Source organism: Sceloporus undulatus, chromosome 7 (assembly GCF_019175285.1).
Source record: "Sceloporus undulatus isolate JIND9_A2432 ecotype Alabama chromosome 7, SceUnd_v1.1, whole genome shotgun sequence".
Lineage (NCBI taxonomy): Eukaryota > Metazoa > Chordata > Lepidosauria > Squamata > Phrynosomatidae > Sceloporus > Sceloporus undulatus.
The window spans coordinates 27,218,717-27,233,160 of record NC_056528.1 but is presented as its reverse complement, the minus strand read 5'-3'; positions in this window follow the sequence as shown (position 1 = coordinate 27,233,160).

The following is a 14,444-nucleotide window of genomic DNA, read 5'->3' as shown; positions in this document are numbered from 1 at the left end:
TTGGGCACTCTTGCTGGGGTCCTGTTACACATCTTCTCAATTAAGTATAGCGCCTCTGCTACCTAACTAGAGAGGCATACGTAAAGTTATGTAATGTATCGGTTTCCTAGCAAACCTTCCCAGGAAAAGGAACCTGTGGACTTGCTTGCCATCTGCCCCCATAGTAATACATACAAATATGGGATGTACAGCTGCCTTGGAGGATGTGAGCTTGGCATGCATTCTCTCCAACATTTGAAAGATGGAACTGGGCCATTTTAAAAAGCAGCTGAGAAAGTGGGACAGCAGAGGATTAACCAGGACTGACCGTATGTGTATAGTATGCGTGTTTGTGTGTATATACAAAACAAAAGTTCTTACAAAAGGAGCCTACAATAGGCACTGAGACAAGGATGCTAATTTCTGCTCCCTGCGTTGCATGATGTAAAACCTGCACATGGGTGCATCTGTAGGCCTAAAATGATTCTGACCTTTGTATCAAAGCACACCCTCCTGCAGGCATACTTGGGATTTTTAGACCCCTGCCCTCCCATCTTGGTAGCTTTGAGGGCTAGAAACTTGTTTTAAAAGAGACACGCATAGACAATCACAAGGGGAAGAATGAATTTAGATTTTATTTCCAGGTTATCACTGGGAGCACATGCCACAGCATGGAGGAGGAATTGCAAGGTGAAAACAAGGACACATGTGGCCAAGCAACATCAGAGTGGGGTCAAGGCAGTAGAAGTTGTTCATGAGGAAGAAGACACATGCTGCCAAGGCTGAAACAGATTGCCTCTTGGAAAGGGCAAAATTCCTCCCCTTCCTGCTGATTTAATAGTATGTGGATTGTTTTCGTTTCGAACTCACCTTTGCAACAACAGAAGCAAGCAAAGGAATAAAGTGAAGGGAAGAGAGAGAAACTGGGATACTTTAAAAGCAGCTGAAAAAGTAAGATCAGTTGGGACTGTCCTAGCCAAACTGGGATACTTGCAAGGTATGGGGAACAAAGCCAAGTCTGGGATCAAGGGTTGGTGGGATACTTTGGTATCAAGCAATCAAACTGCTACCGCATCTCCTACCTTCTCTGTTCTTCCCCATTAGTCACTTTTGCTATCTTGACCTCAGTCTGGTGTTGCTTGGCCACGTGTGTCTGTGAAATGTTGGAAGGTATGCTTCCTTGCGGCCTCTCCCTGCCTGCCAGGCTTGTAGCCTCCTTGCAGACAATAGTTCCAAGTGAGACCTTTCCATCCATCCTGCCCAGCAGTGTCCAAATACTTTGGTTCAGTTTCTGGGCTATGGTCAAGGGAGGGTGGAGAAGGGGTGCTGTCACACAAAAACCAGGCCTTTCCCCACAATTGAATGCCTAAAATGTGTCATCCTGTTGTTCTTGTGTGCCTTCAAGTCATTTCCAATTATTGGCGACCCTATCATGCCATTTTCTTAGCAAGTTTCTTCAGAGAGGGTTTGCCATTGCCATCCTCTGAGAATGAGAGTTTATGACTTGCCCAGGATCACCCATTGGGTTTCAAACCCTGGTCTCCAGAGTCCTAATCCAACACTCAAACCACTTCACCACACTGGCTCCAGGCTTTGCTGAGGGTCCAGATTACAGTTGATGCAAGTTGGCAAGTTGGCATTCATGTTATAAATGAGTTCATGTTATAAATTGCAGTCCTGGGGAGAAAATGTGGTCTCCATACGCCCCCCCCCCCCTTCAGTAATTCAGTCCCATTCTAGGGCAATTCCAAATGCAAAGGAGAGCAAATGCAAAGCCCCTTTGTACTGTTTAACATTGAAAAAAATACCAGGGCTCCATTCACACTACAGAATTGTAGCACTATTATCCCACTTTAACTGCCATTGAATGTTGAGATTTGTAGTTTGCAGGGGCCCTAGAGTTCTTTGGCTTAGACTTCTAGATGGTCCTCTCTATACAGCAAACCCCAGACTTGTATGGGACGGAAATAAGACAACTAAAGAGGAACCATTGCATTATATTTCCGCAGTGTGAATAGTCCTCTGTTTTTCAAAACCAGGAGGAAACTTCCAACCACTACCGGGGTTTCTATTTCTTGCTTTGGGGGATATTTGGGGAAAATTTGGTCTCCATACCCTTCAAAGTGGTTCAGTCCCATTCTAGGGCAACTCCAAATGCAAGGGAGAGCCTTATGGTTCTTGCTTGGATTGCACCACTTCCAACATCTTCCTACCTGGCAGTCTAGCATCACTGGACTCGAAGCCCCATCAGCCCCAGCCAGCATGGGCAATGGAACTGGAGTCCAACAATACACGCTCACACAAACAACACGTGCTCACACTTAGGCTGGGATTCAACATCACAGTCTATGTACACACAGCAACAAAACGGGGGAAATATGGGAAACTTCTATCTGAAAAAGCAGCAGCTAGAATTAAAATAGAGAGACAGTGTGGCGCAGTAGTTTGAGTGTTAGACTATAACTCTGGAGACCAGGGTTCAGTTTCCTGCTCTGCCATGAAACCCACTGGGTGGCCCTGGGCAAGTCACACTCTCTCAGCCTCAGGGAAAGGCAACTGGCAAACCTCCTCTGAAGAAATCTTGCTAAGAAAACCCCATGATAGTTTTGCCTTAGGGTCAGAAACAACTCGAAGGCACCCAACAACAAACAATTAAAATAAATCCAAAAGAAAGCTGTCTCCCCTCCAGCCATTTCTTTCCTTGCTTCCTTATCTTTCCTTTCCGCCCCGTTTTCTTAACTTGCAAGGAGCAAAAGCAGAAGACGGAAGAAGCTGCTTCTTTTTAGGACTGCTTTTACATTCGCTGGTTCGCTCGGTCTCATGCAAACTCAACTTTTCATCCCAGACATTGTGCTGATGGTAAAACCCCATTTCCCTCCCTTCTCCTCCCTCTCCTACTCCAAAACCTCACACAAACTTATTTGGATTCTGTATTTTTTGATAATAAAAATCTAAAAATAATAGGTTCTCGGGTTGATTTCTTTAGGAATGGTCTTTCATAAAAACCCGAATAGATTTATGACCAAGATTCATTTAAACACACTTGGGACATATTTGTCTTACATTTTCTCTCCTTCTGAAGGGACTATGGCCGTGACCCAACATCACAATCTACATTTATAGATCCAGAGCCAGTGTGGTCTAGTGGCTTGAGTCTAGTGGCTCTGGAGAGCCGGGTTCCAATCCCAGTTCGAAACCCCCTGGATAACCTTGGGCAAGTCGCACTCTCTCAGCCTCAAGGGATGGCAATGGCAAACCCCCTCCGAAGAAACCTGCCAAGAAAGCCCCATGATAAGTTTGCCTTAGGGTTACCATGTCAGAATTGACTCAAAGCCACACAACAACAGCTACATTGCAGAAACACAATGAAATCCTGTTAGCAAATTGCATCAGGCACTTCTGATGTGCATTAGGCACGTCTGACACCTAAATGCGCATTGGTGAGCACCTTGATGGCCATGGGTGACCTTCATGCCTCAGGCCATGGCGCATCAATCACTCCACCATTGCACAATGGTAACATAAAGGCAGCCCCTATATGACATTGAGAAATGACTTGATTCAATTTTGCACACCTGTCAAGCCATTTACAAGGATGTAGGTATATACTCATGTATATATAAGTCTAGTAATTTTAGTTAAAAAATTGACTCATAAAACTTGGGTCGACTTATCCATGGCGACTTATCCATGGCTCAATGTAAGTACTGTACTTTAACTCCTATCAAAAAAGGAGCCATGTCTGGTGAAAGATGAGAGCTTAATCTCTTTTCAGAGCACCTAAAAGAAGCATCAAGCCCCTCTACTGTCTCATCCTTCCATCCAGCCTTTAGGGTGAGCACAAACAGTTATACCTTAAAGATCTTTAGCATCATTTTCCTTTGCTTCATCCTTTACATCCCTTGTTACATGCTGCTAAGTTTTACCCTCGACTTATCCACGGGTCATATCAAAATCCGTAATTTTGGCCCCCAAACCTGCCATTGACTTATAGTCAAGTACATACGGTAAACCCCAAGCAGAACACCAGCCTCCATCTTAGAATGGGTGAATTTGTACACTGAACTATTAGACTGTCATTAGACAAAGTGAGGCAGCTGCCTCAGACAGCAGACCCCATGCTGAAAGGGGTCTTTTTTGCCATTTTATATATATGCCATTTTACTAAGCCACTGTATATAATGGGACTTGAGCATCCATAGATTTTGGTATTCACAGGGGGATCCTGGAACTAAACCCCAGCAGATACCAAGGGCCCAGTGTATCATTTAAAGTGACATTATCGATTACATGTTGCACAATATAATGACATGACCTGAAAGCCATCTTTACGTATGTGAAGCAATGTCATGTGAAAGGCTAATAAACCAAGGCTGTTGTAGTTTGGATGTTATCATGAGATGACAAGATTCATTGGAAAAGACGATAATGCTCAGTGAACTGAAGTTACAAAAGAGAGAGATGCCATTACAGTTGGATTAGTTCAACCATGGAAGCTTTTGAGTCTGCTAGACCTGCCGCTCTTAGAGGTTTCTCATTCATAGGGTTGCCATAAGTTGAAGCCAATTTGATGGCAAATAACAACAACATATGCAATGAGTTCCCGATACTCCAGAGGGTAAGTCATTTTGTGCCTTCACACCATTTCTGAATTATGGTGCCCTAAGGCCTGTGGGGTTTTCGTGGCAAGGTTGTTCAGAGGAGGTTTGCCACTGCCTTCCCCTGAGGCTGAGAGTGTGTGACTTGACCATGGGTTTCATGGCTGAGCAGGAACTGAAGGCAAGAACCAAACCAAATTACAAAAAGAGTGATTCTGACAAAACATTAAGGAGTTCTTGATAGTAAGAACGTTTCGACAGTAGAATAGACTTTCTTGGAATGGACTCTCCTCCTCCTTTTTAAACAGAGACTGTGGATATCCTCCTCTCAGGGGTATATTCTTGGACTGTCAAGGAGTTGGAGTAGATGGCCCTTGGGGTCCCTTCCAAATGAAATATACTATTATTCCTTTAGAAGGTCACGTAAGACAGGTAATATCAGTACTGTTTCTTGTTACTTTGGGGGCAGTTTTAAATGCTATGGGGACATTCAAAGGCAATAATAACCTGGCTCTTATGATAGTTCTAACTAGAGAAGACCCATTGAAAGAATGGGTTTCCCATTAAGAATCAAGTGAAGGAAGGGGCTCTTTTCCTCATAGATAGAACCAAGCATGAGTTGTAGCCCAGCACACCTGAAGGATGCCCAGTTGGGGAAGCCTGTCCCAGAGAATTGTGGGGCATTAAAATGATGACTGGAAGAAACCACTGTTGCTGGACCCAATGGCAAAGTGTATGTGTGTGGGGGGGGGGGGGGGGGGGATGACAGTAAACCCACACCTATTTCAGACTCTACTTTAAGCTGAACTGTTTTGAGGGGAAGGTTTGACACCTTGCCAGCTCTCTTCAAGTTCAGACTGAAGCCCGGAACAGACTTATCATGGGTACCACCAGCCAGCACTGAGTGTCTCCCATCCTTGTATCGCAGAAACAGCTGTAGGGCATTGGGGAGACTTGCCAGTTTCAGATCTCATAGCAGTTGAGATTCTCAGTCTACTTTGCATAACTTTCTGAATCCTTAACTATACTGCAGAGACAACAAAACCCTATCAGCAAATTGCAAAGTTCACAGAATCATAGAGTTGGAAGGGATCACAAGGGTTATCTAGTAGAAGATACAATCAAGTTGTGTATCGCAGCACTGGCAAGTGTCAATGTGCTTTGGGCCTTTCAGATGCACATCAGGTGGTCCTGTTATACTACAGCGCTTCCTTGATGGTATTTGGGAGTTCACTGGGATTGCTGCCCCATGTTTGGCACATCAACCAGTTCCCAGCACCTCCTAGGTGGAGATGGATATTGCAAAACTGCTCAGTTCTCTTTCCCACAGACGTAAATCCACTTACGGAGATGTAAGACTGAAATCCAGCCAGCCTCTTTCTGTGCTTCTCCATGATGCTTGAAGCATTTTGATAGTCCTCCCAAAACACCTCAGAGCTTCTTGTTTGTGGCTCGGCCAAATCGGTGTGTGCGAGGGTGTTGCGAACTAAAACCAAGTGATTAGGGAAAAGGGATTGTGCGAGAACTGGCAGCCTTGATGGCTCAGTTGCAGCGCGCTGCTCTCCGCCAGCCAATTCTTTCCCTGTGGAATTCGGATTCTTAATTTTTCCCCTTTTAAAGACAGAAAATACCAAGCCGAAAGAGAGGCCTGGTAGAAGAGAGTCACCTTTTCAATCCATTTCCCCCCTCCACAACGGCTTTAAAAACAAGCCTGTGAGCACATGCATGACCCGTGTTAATTTCCAGTGTTGGCATGCCGAGATGTCGGACTAATTAGCAGAACGGAGAGAATGCGCGGCGTTCATTAACGTGGCATAATACGGCTGATCACGGGCTCTGACGTTGGCCCACACAGACTAATGTTGCTTTGCTGTCTTTTCCTTTTTTTAATGAGGGCCATCTGCATGCCAAGGGTAGGATGGAATTAATGCCACACGTACGTCTGTGTGGGCATCTTTGCGGACGGGCAGAAGCAGCTCTTCTAGGAGGTCAGAATAATTGTACATGCTTCACCACCAAGCCAGGAGTCTCCCCCTTTTCAAGCATTCTGGACCAAGAGGAAAAGTCTACCTGGGGGCCACAGCCGGTGGGTGGATGGGGGCCAAGAGAAAGGTGGGCAGAGTTTGTGGCACCATAGGATGGTAGAATCCTTCCTTTCTTGCCTTACCCATCTCTATCTCTTTTTGCCTGTCACCCCAGCGTCTATCCTTCCTTCCTTCCCTTTTTCTTTCCTGGCACTTCCTTTGTCTCTCTTTGCTGCCACCCTGTCTTTCACTCTCTGCAAACCCATTCTTTCTTACCCAACTTCTTTTCTTTTCTCTCTTTCCCCTCTTCTGCCATCCACTCACTCTTTGCTTGCCATTCCATCTCTTTCTCTTTCTATATCCCATACCCGGCTTCTTTTTCTCTCTCTTTTGACTGCCACCCTTTCTCTCTCTCTTACTCTGCCTCCCATGCTTTTTCTTCTTCTTAAAGAATAACAGAATCCTAGGGTTGAAAGAGACCCTAAAGACCATCCAGTCCAACCCCATTCTGCCATGCAGGAAGACATAATCAAAGCTCTCCCTGTGACAGATGGTCATCCAGCCTCTGTTTAAAAACCAGTTGAAGAAAGACACTCCCTCACCCTCCAAAGGAGCGTCTTCTATGGTAGAACAGCTCTGACCACGAGGGAGTTCTTCCTAAGTTTTAGGTGGAATCTCTTTTCCCATAGTTTGCATACATTGTTCCAGGTCCTATTTTCTGGAGCTGTAGAAAGCAAGCTTGCTTCATCCTCAGTGTGACATCCCCTCAAACATTTAAACATGGCTATCATGTCACCTTTTAAACTTCTCTTCTCCAGGCTAAACCTACCCAGCTCCATAAGCCACTCTTCATAGAGCTTTATGGTTTCCAGGCCTTTCCCCATTTTGGTCATCCTTCTAAGGACACACTCCAGCTTGTTCACATCCTTCTTGAAGTATTCTGCCCAGAACTGGATGCAATATTCCAGGTGAGGGCTGACCAAAGAAGAATAGTGCTATAAATCCCCTAGATCTGGACACCCATCTCTCTGTCTCTCTGCTTCTCTGTCTCTTGGCATCCATCACTCTATTTCTCTCTCTGTTTGCCTGACATCCCATCACTTGTTCTTTCTCTCTCAGAGTTCTTGCTCTTGTGCCACATTCTTTCCTGCTCCATCACTTTCTCTCATCTCCTCTTCTTTCCTCTCCTCAACCCCTTCTCTCTTTTTCCCACTCATCCCTATCACGCTTTCCCCTCCTGTTTTTCTCCTCTGTGCACAAACAAAAATGCTGAGCGGGGGCCACAGGGTTACTGACTCATGGCCCCTCCAGCTGTTGGGTGATGCAACACCCATCATCCCTAGCCAGTGGCCATGCTGCCTGGGAATGATGGGAGCTGGAGCCCAAAACAACTGGAGGCCACCAAGTTGACCAGCCCTACTTTCAGTAACAGAGTGCTCTTAAACCAAGGGAGAAATGTGAGTGAATCCCCACCAGCCGGCCCAGGAGTTATTAAATGATAAAGCTGAGAGGGCTGAGATATTCGAGATGGCTTCATTGCCAGGGGCAAGGTCTCTCTGCTGCTTAGCAGTGACAGCAGCTGCCAGGAAGAAATCAGTTTGGGAAAGGAGGAAGGAAAATTCTCCAGGGCACTCCAGCTGGCATTCTGCTTGGGACTTACGTCTTCATAAATGGCCTTACGCATGTACAAAACCGAATGGAGCAGTTTCGCAATGTCCACATCACCCTAGGCTGGCACTGCCATGACATTACAATGGATGGACCTCCATTATGCAATGGTGGAGTGGCTCATGATGCACTGTGGGCACCCATGACTGAGCATTCACCAATGGGCATCCAGATACTGGTTTGGAAAGTGCTGGAGCACAACAGGGGCATCCAATGTGAATCAGAAAGCATATCACCATGCATATGAAAAGTCCAGAGTGGGCATCACAAGTGCCCAATATGCCCCTCTGAGGAATGTTTTGGTTGTGTCTTCATGCGTGGCCAAAGGTTGGATCAGGTCCCTTCCGACTCTGTGATTCTGTGATGGTGTCCAGACAAATCTCACTTTCCAAGAGGTGGGTGAGTCCATCTCTTGCTCATTTAATTGATTAAATGATTCATTATTGGGACATGAGAAGCTTGTTTAGGGGGGAGAGGAAGCCAACACCTGGCAAATGGATGCCTCCCCCACGTCTGAACTTGTTTTGAGGTAATACCTTCCTTCCCACCTTCCCTCCCTTCTCACCTCATAGCTTTCCTTCTCTCTTTATAAGGGATGATGATGATGATGACAGTGATTAAAATTTGGGGATTAGCGACCGAAGAAAGCCGGGATTAAATTCTTTGCGCACTGGAGAGAAGCGCTTAAAAGGCCTGTCATGAAAGTGAGAGAGAATGAGAGAGAGAGAGACTCAGTGGATGATGGATTGGCATAACGTGGTGCATTAACGTAGTTGACGGCGCTCAAACCTGAAAGGAGCTATTGTCTCGTCAAAGGGATGATCCGGGATCAGAAAGAACAGGAGCGGCTTGCCAAGCCTTAAATAAATAAATAAGTAAACAGACGACCAAGGAGGGCATTTCTTCTTGGGGAAAAAGGGAAGGGAAGAGGTTTACCAGGCAAAGGGGAGCAGGCCTTGCCTTGCAAACAAAACCGGCCCTCTGTATCCACGGATTCTTTATCCATGCATTCAAGCATTCATGCTTGACCTAAAACCAGATTGATCAAACAGGAATACAGGCGTAAGTTTGATCTATGTCTGTGAATACCACAAACAGGATGGCAGCCGGTAGGTGTTGTGACATCCCCAGTAAAATGAAAAGGAAAAGAAATTGAAATGCAAATTACTTCCTGCACTTTACGACAACCCAGATCTATTTCCCAAGGAGGGCACCTCAGTATGGCACACTGTGCAGCTGGCCTCTTCCTACCACAAATTATTTCTAGAGGATTCCACTTTCACCACGGTTCGATGCAAAATGTCCCAATCTTAAATCAGAGGTGAACCACTTGTGCCTCTCTCCCGACCCCAATGTTGTAGGAGTGTAACTCCAAGCAGCCCTAACCAGCCAAGTGAAGAGGGGTTAGAGAAGTTATTTTTCCGGACTACAACTGGGGCAATACCCAGTCCTGGGCCAAAATCCCTCAGCCAGCCTAGCCAGTGGCAGTGCTGACTGGAGGATTCGGAGAGTTGCAGGATTTCCCGACTGCGATACTGAAGAAGAATGGGAATTGCATCCAGGAACATGTGCAGTTGGGACATACTTTCATAGAAACATAGAATCATAGGTGGAAGAGACCTCAAGGGTCATCTATTCCAATCCTGTTGGAATAGCATTATGCGGGAAAGCACAATCAAAGCATCCCTGACAGATTCACTATCCGTGTCTAAAATTAAAAAATTTAAATGGGCAGGCGGGCCCTCAAAAATAGCCTGGGGCCACATCAGGCCCATAGGCTGCCTTGTATTCACCCTGTCTTACATCCTTCATTCCTATAATAGTCTCTGAAGATACCTTGCTGGTGCCATGCCAATCCCTTCCTCATTTTCACACCGTGTTTGAGGATGTTCAGCATTAGCGTTATCATCACGAGTCTCCCAGTCAGTGAATATTTCATTCCTTCCTCAATACATGCATATCTTTTTTCTTCTTCACCGACAGGATGAGGAAGTAAGGGTTTTTTTTTTCCTCCCTCCAGGGCTGTTGCTTCGCTGGCCTTCCTATTGAAGCAAAACCAACCCTGGAGGTTCCCCACCTGTCTTTAATAAAGGAAAATTGAAAATGGTGAGCAACCTCATCAATCAAAGAGGAACTGCGGGCGCAGGAATCAGGGGAGACAAGGGCGGGAGGAGAGAGAGTCTCTTCAGTCCGACTTCCACCTCGCTCGGCTGGAAAAACATCGAACGTAAAGGCTGGTGGAAGCAGAAGCAGAGAGCCAAGGGGAAGAAATTCATTGGAACACCAACCCAAAATTGGTATTGGTCAGCAATGTTCTACCTGTCTGGTGGTCTCCATTCACAAGGGATGATAGGATTCCTTGGGGATAGAAGAAGAATGAGGTTTCAGCCCTAGAGGTACAAAACCCATCAGGCAGACCCCCCAGCTGCCATGTTGAACTCCCCCAGAATGTGCCTGTAAAATACAGAATGTAAATTGAAGTCAAAATTCTTCTCTTCTCTGGAAAAGGACCGGTAGGGAGGTGAGGTGGGTGCAAACCGCACCGGGTGACAACCCAGAGGGTACTATACCCGAAGGGACTGGCACGGCTACTGGGCAAGTGAGAAAGGGCACTGCCCACCAGTCACCCCACAACCTAAACAGACACCACAGTGCTGCCCCCCTCAGCAGTGATCTGGTTGGCTGGCCAGGGGGGGAGAGTAAGGCAGTTTGCTTCCCACATATACTGGGTGACACCAACATCAACAAAACCACTGAGAAGGGTGGGAAAGATATGTACTGTTCTCTCCGCAGGTGAATTTTGAGAACATTAAAAAGTATCCTTTCTCACAAAGAGCAGAGCTCACCCAGTTCAACTGGAGGAAGGGATTTCCATTGGAAATTCAATGTTCTGGATGATTTTCTAGTTTTATTGCTGCAGTACTAAGTTCAGCAGTTAAACAGCATGGGTGCAACTGAGCCTGTCTCTCACGTGGGTCTAGCTTTGTTGTTGTTGTTGTGTGCCTTCAAGTCATTTCGGACATGCTGACCCCAATGCAATTTAAGGAGCCCTGGTGGCAGAGTGGTTAAATGCCAGTACTGTAGCCACTTACTTACAAACCACAAATTTGTGAGTTCAATCCCAGCCAGGGGCTCCAGGGTCGACTCAGCCTTGCATCCATCCAAGGTCGCTAAAATGAGTGCCCAGCTTGTTGGGGGCAATTGGCTCACCATTGTAAACCGCTTAGAGACTGCTTAGTGTGGTATGAAGAGGTATATAAATGAAATTGCTATTGCTATTTATTACAGGGTTTTCTTGGCAAGATTTGTTCACAGAGGGTTTGTCTTTGCCCTCCAAGGCTGAGAGAGTGTGACTTGCCTAAGGTCACCCAGTGGGTTTCTGTGGTCTAGCTTGCCAGGTGCTTTTGAGGGCCATCTTAGATCATAAGCTCCAGGAGCTGTAGGGGTTGCAGTGTGTGTGTGTCCAACTAGCGCAGCTTTCATGATCCGGATGTTGTTGAACTTCAGCTCCCAGCATTTCTCAGCACTGGCTATACCAACTAGAGCAGTGGTTCCCAACATGTGGGTCGGGACCCCTTTGGGGTCGAACGATCCTTTCATAGGGGTCGCCTAAGACCATCGGAAAACACATATTTGCATGTAGCAATGAAAATAATTGTATGGTTGGGAGTCGCCACAACATGAGGAACTGTATTAAAGGGTTGCGGCATTAGAAAGGTTGGGAACCACTGAACTAGAGGATGCTGGGACTATGCTATGCGGGCTCTACCCACTTCTAAATGTGCAACGAGAATTACGTTGCTACGTAGAACTACAGGGATCTCATAGCTACAAGAACTAACTACAAGTGATCTAATTCTTCTCAGACCACAAGGGAACTCCGAGGGGAGAGAGGTGATGGCCGTGGCAAGGAAGTAATTGACTCATCCCCAGACTCCCTCCAACCTTCCCTCCAAACTCATTAACTGCTCTGTCTCAGCCCATCGCTAATTGCTGCTATTAGTTTTACGTTGACCGGCTGTTAGGCGCTTATCTGGTTGGTCTTGTTTTTCTCCGTCTATGATTGAAAATCAATAAAGGAGAAAATTGCAAAAATACATATCTGCAAGGGTCTTGGAGAAAGGAGGAGAGCATGGGCAGCCAAACTGCGGCGAGTGGGAGCATTGGCTTCTGGTTAATTATCGCATAATTATGTCCAAACAGGGTCCTATGTTGTAAATTTGGGGGGACATTTCATTCCACCTTCAGCCCAGACCTTTTCCCAGTTCTGGGATAGCTATAGCCAATTCAAATGACAGTGGCAGCAACAGTGACAGACAGTGTAGTGAAGTGGTTAGAGTGCTGGACTGGGGTTGCAGAAATCCAGACTCTAGTCACAGAATCCTAGAAGAGTTGGAAGGCCCCCCTCAAGCCATCAAATCCACCCCTGATTTGCTCAAGGCAGCATCTCCATGCAGAGCATCCCCAGCAGAGAGATGTCTAATTTTTTTCTGAAGATGCCCAAAGAACGGGATTCTCACCCCCCAATCAATGGTCGCAGAGGGTTTTAAGCAATATTGTTTTAAATCATTTATTTATTCTATCTCACTCTTGTCCTGGGTCAGTACCCACAGGGAACATAGCCAGATTTAAGGAAGAGGGGGGGGGGTCCAGACTAAGTGCCACCATTATAATGGGGCTTGGGCACGGACGGCGCAGCAAGCACACACCATTCATTTTTTCTAATGGAAGGGGGGTCCGACCCCAAGGACCCCCCCCCCCCGGCTTCGTCCTTGTACCCAGTCCTGGGCAGCTAGTATTTAACTCACCTTTAATTTAACTTATATTGTTAAATGTAGTTGAACTTGAGTTCCAACTTTGGGGGAAAGCAGGATACAAATGAATAAATTATTATTATTATTATTATTATTATTATTATATTATTGGGGTGACATATTGTCAGAAACATACACAAAGCGATCATGCAGCACCTTAAGAAGCACCGAAAAGAAAGCATGCAAGAGTCAGAGAGACCCGAAAATCATATCCAATCAGTAAATTTGTGTACAAAAATGTGTTTGTTGTCTGTTGTTTGTGTGCCTTCAAGTTGTTTCCGACATTGCAACCCTAAGGCTATCATGGATTTACTTGGCAACTTCCTTCAGAGGGGAGGGTTGCCATGGCCATCCTCTGAAGCTGAAAACAGTGTGACTTGCCCAAAGTGACCCAGTGGGTTTACATGGCTGAGCTGGGAATCGAACCCTGTTCTCCAGAGTCATAGTTCAACCCTAAAACCACAATACTATGCGGGCGAATGAAAACGGGTCAACACATGCACATTCACTTTAAGAGATTTATGAAAAATGAATGCAAATTGTGTACATTTGTTGTTGCCTTGAGTCGCTGTACGACCGATACAGAAATGGGATGGATTCTGATTGGAATATTTGCAGAACAGAAAATAACAATAGAAAGAAATGATTCACACATCCTTAAGGATTAAAAAAAAATTCCATGCTTCAGCGATCCTTCGGTTGAAGGAATAAAGGTGCATCTCATTTACGCCGTCTCAGTTTACAGCATTCAAATTTAGAAGCTTCTCCAGAAATAAATGAACAATAAATGTCTCCCACAATGCACCCTCTCCAAGCGCACCTGTGCTGTTGCACAGTTGGGAAACAAGGAAGAAAAACAAGAGAATGAGGGTAAGGTGAGAGACTAAGTTTGTTTGGACATTTTTGAGTGGTAAGAAAGAGAAGTGACAGGTTTTCTTTTACATGCCTAGTTTGGGGAGCGAAAAGAGGAGAAAGTAACGGCAGTCCTCCATGTTGCTTACTCAGAAGGGGGACTGTGAGAGGGAAGAAGAAACTTGAATCTTACCATTGTTTGGAGGAAAAGCTTTCCTTTGCCTGCTGAGGGATTCATGTGTGGGAGGAAGAAACTCGAATATTTCAGGTTTTTGCTGTGGTGGAAGCCATGTCCTCTGCTTGCAGCTGTTTCCTTCACTTGGCAAGGCTGAGGGAAAGGAAATTGGAATATGAATGGTCCAAACAGCTTAACAGTGTGGTCAGGATGGCAAAGTTTAGTAAGTGGAAGAACAAGCAAGCTGGGAGATGCTGCAGCACTTTGCTTTTGCCTGAGCCTCCTGGGAAGGGCAATTTTCTGCCCCCTCCTCTCCTCTTGCTGAGTTAATTCA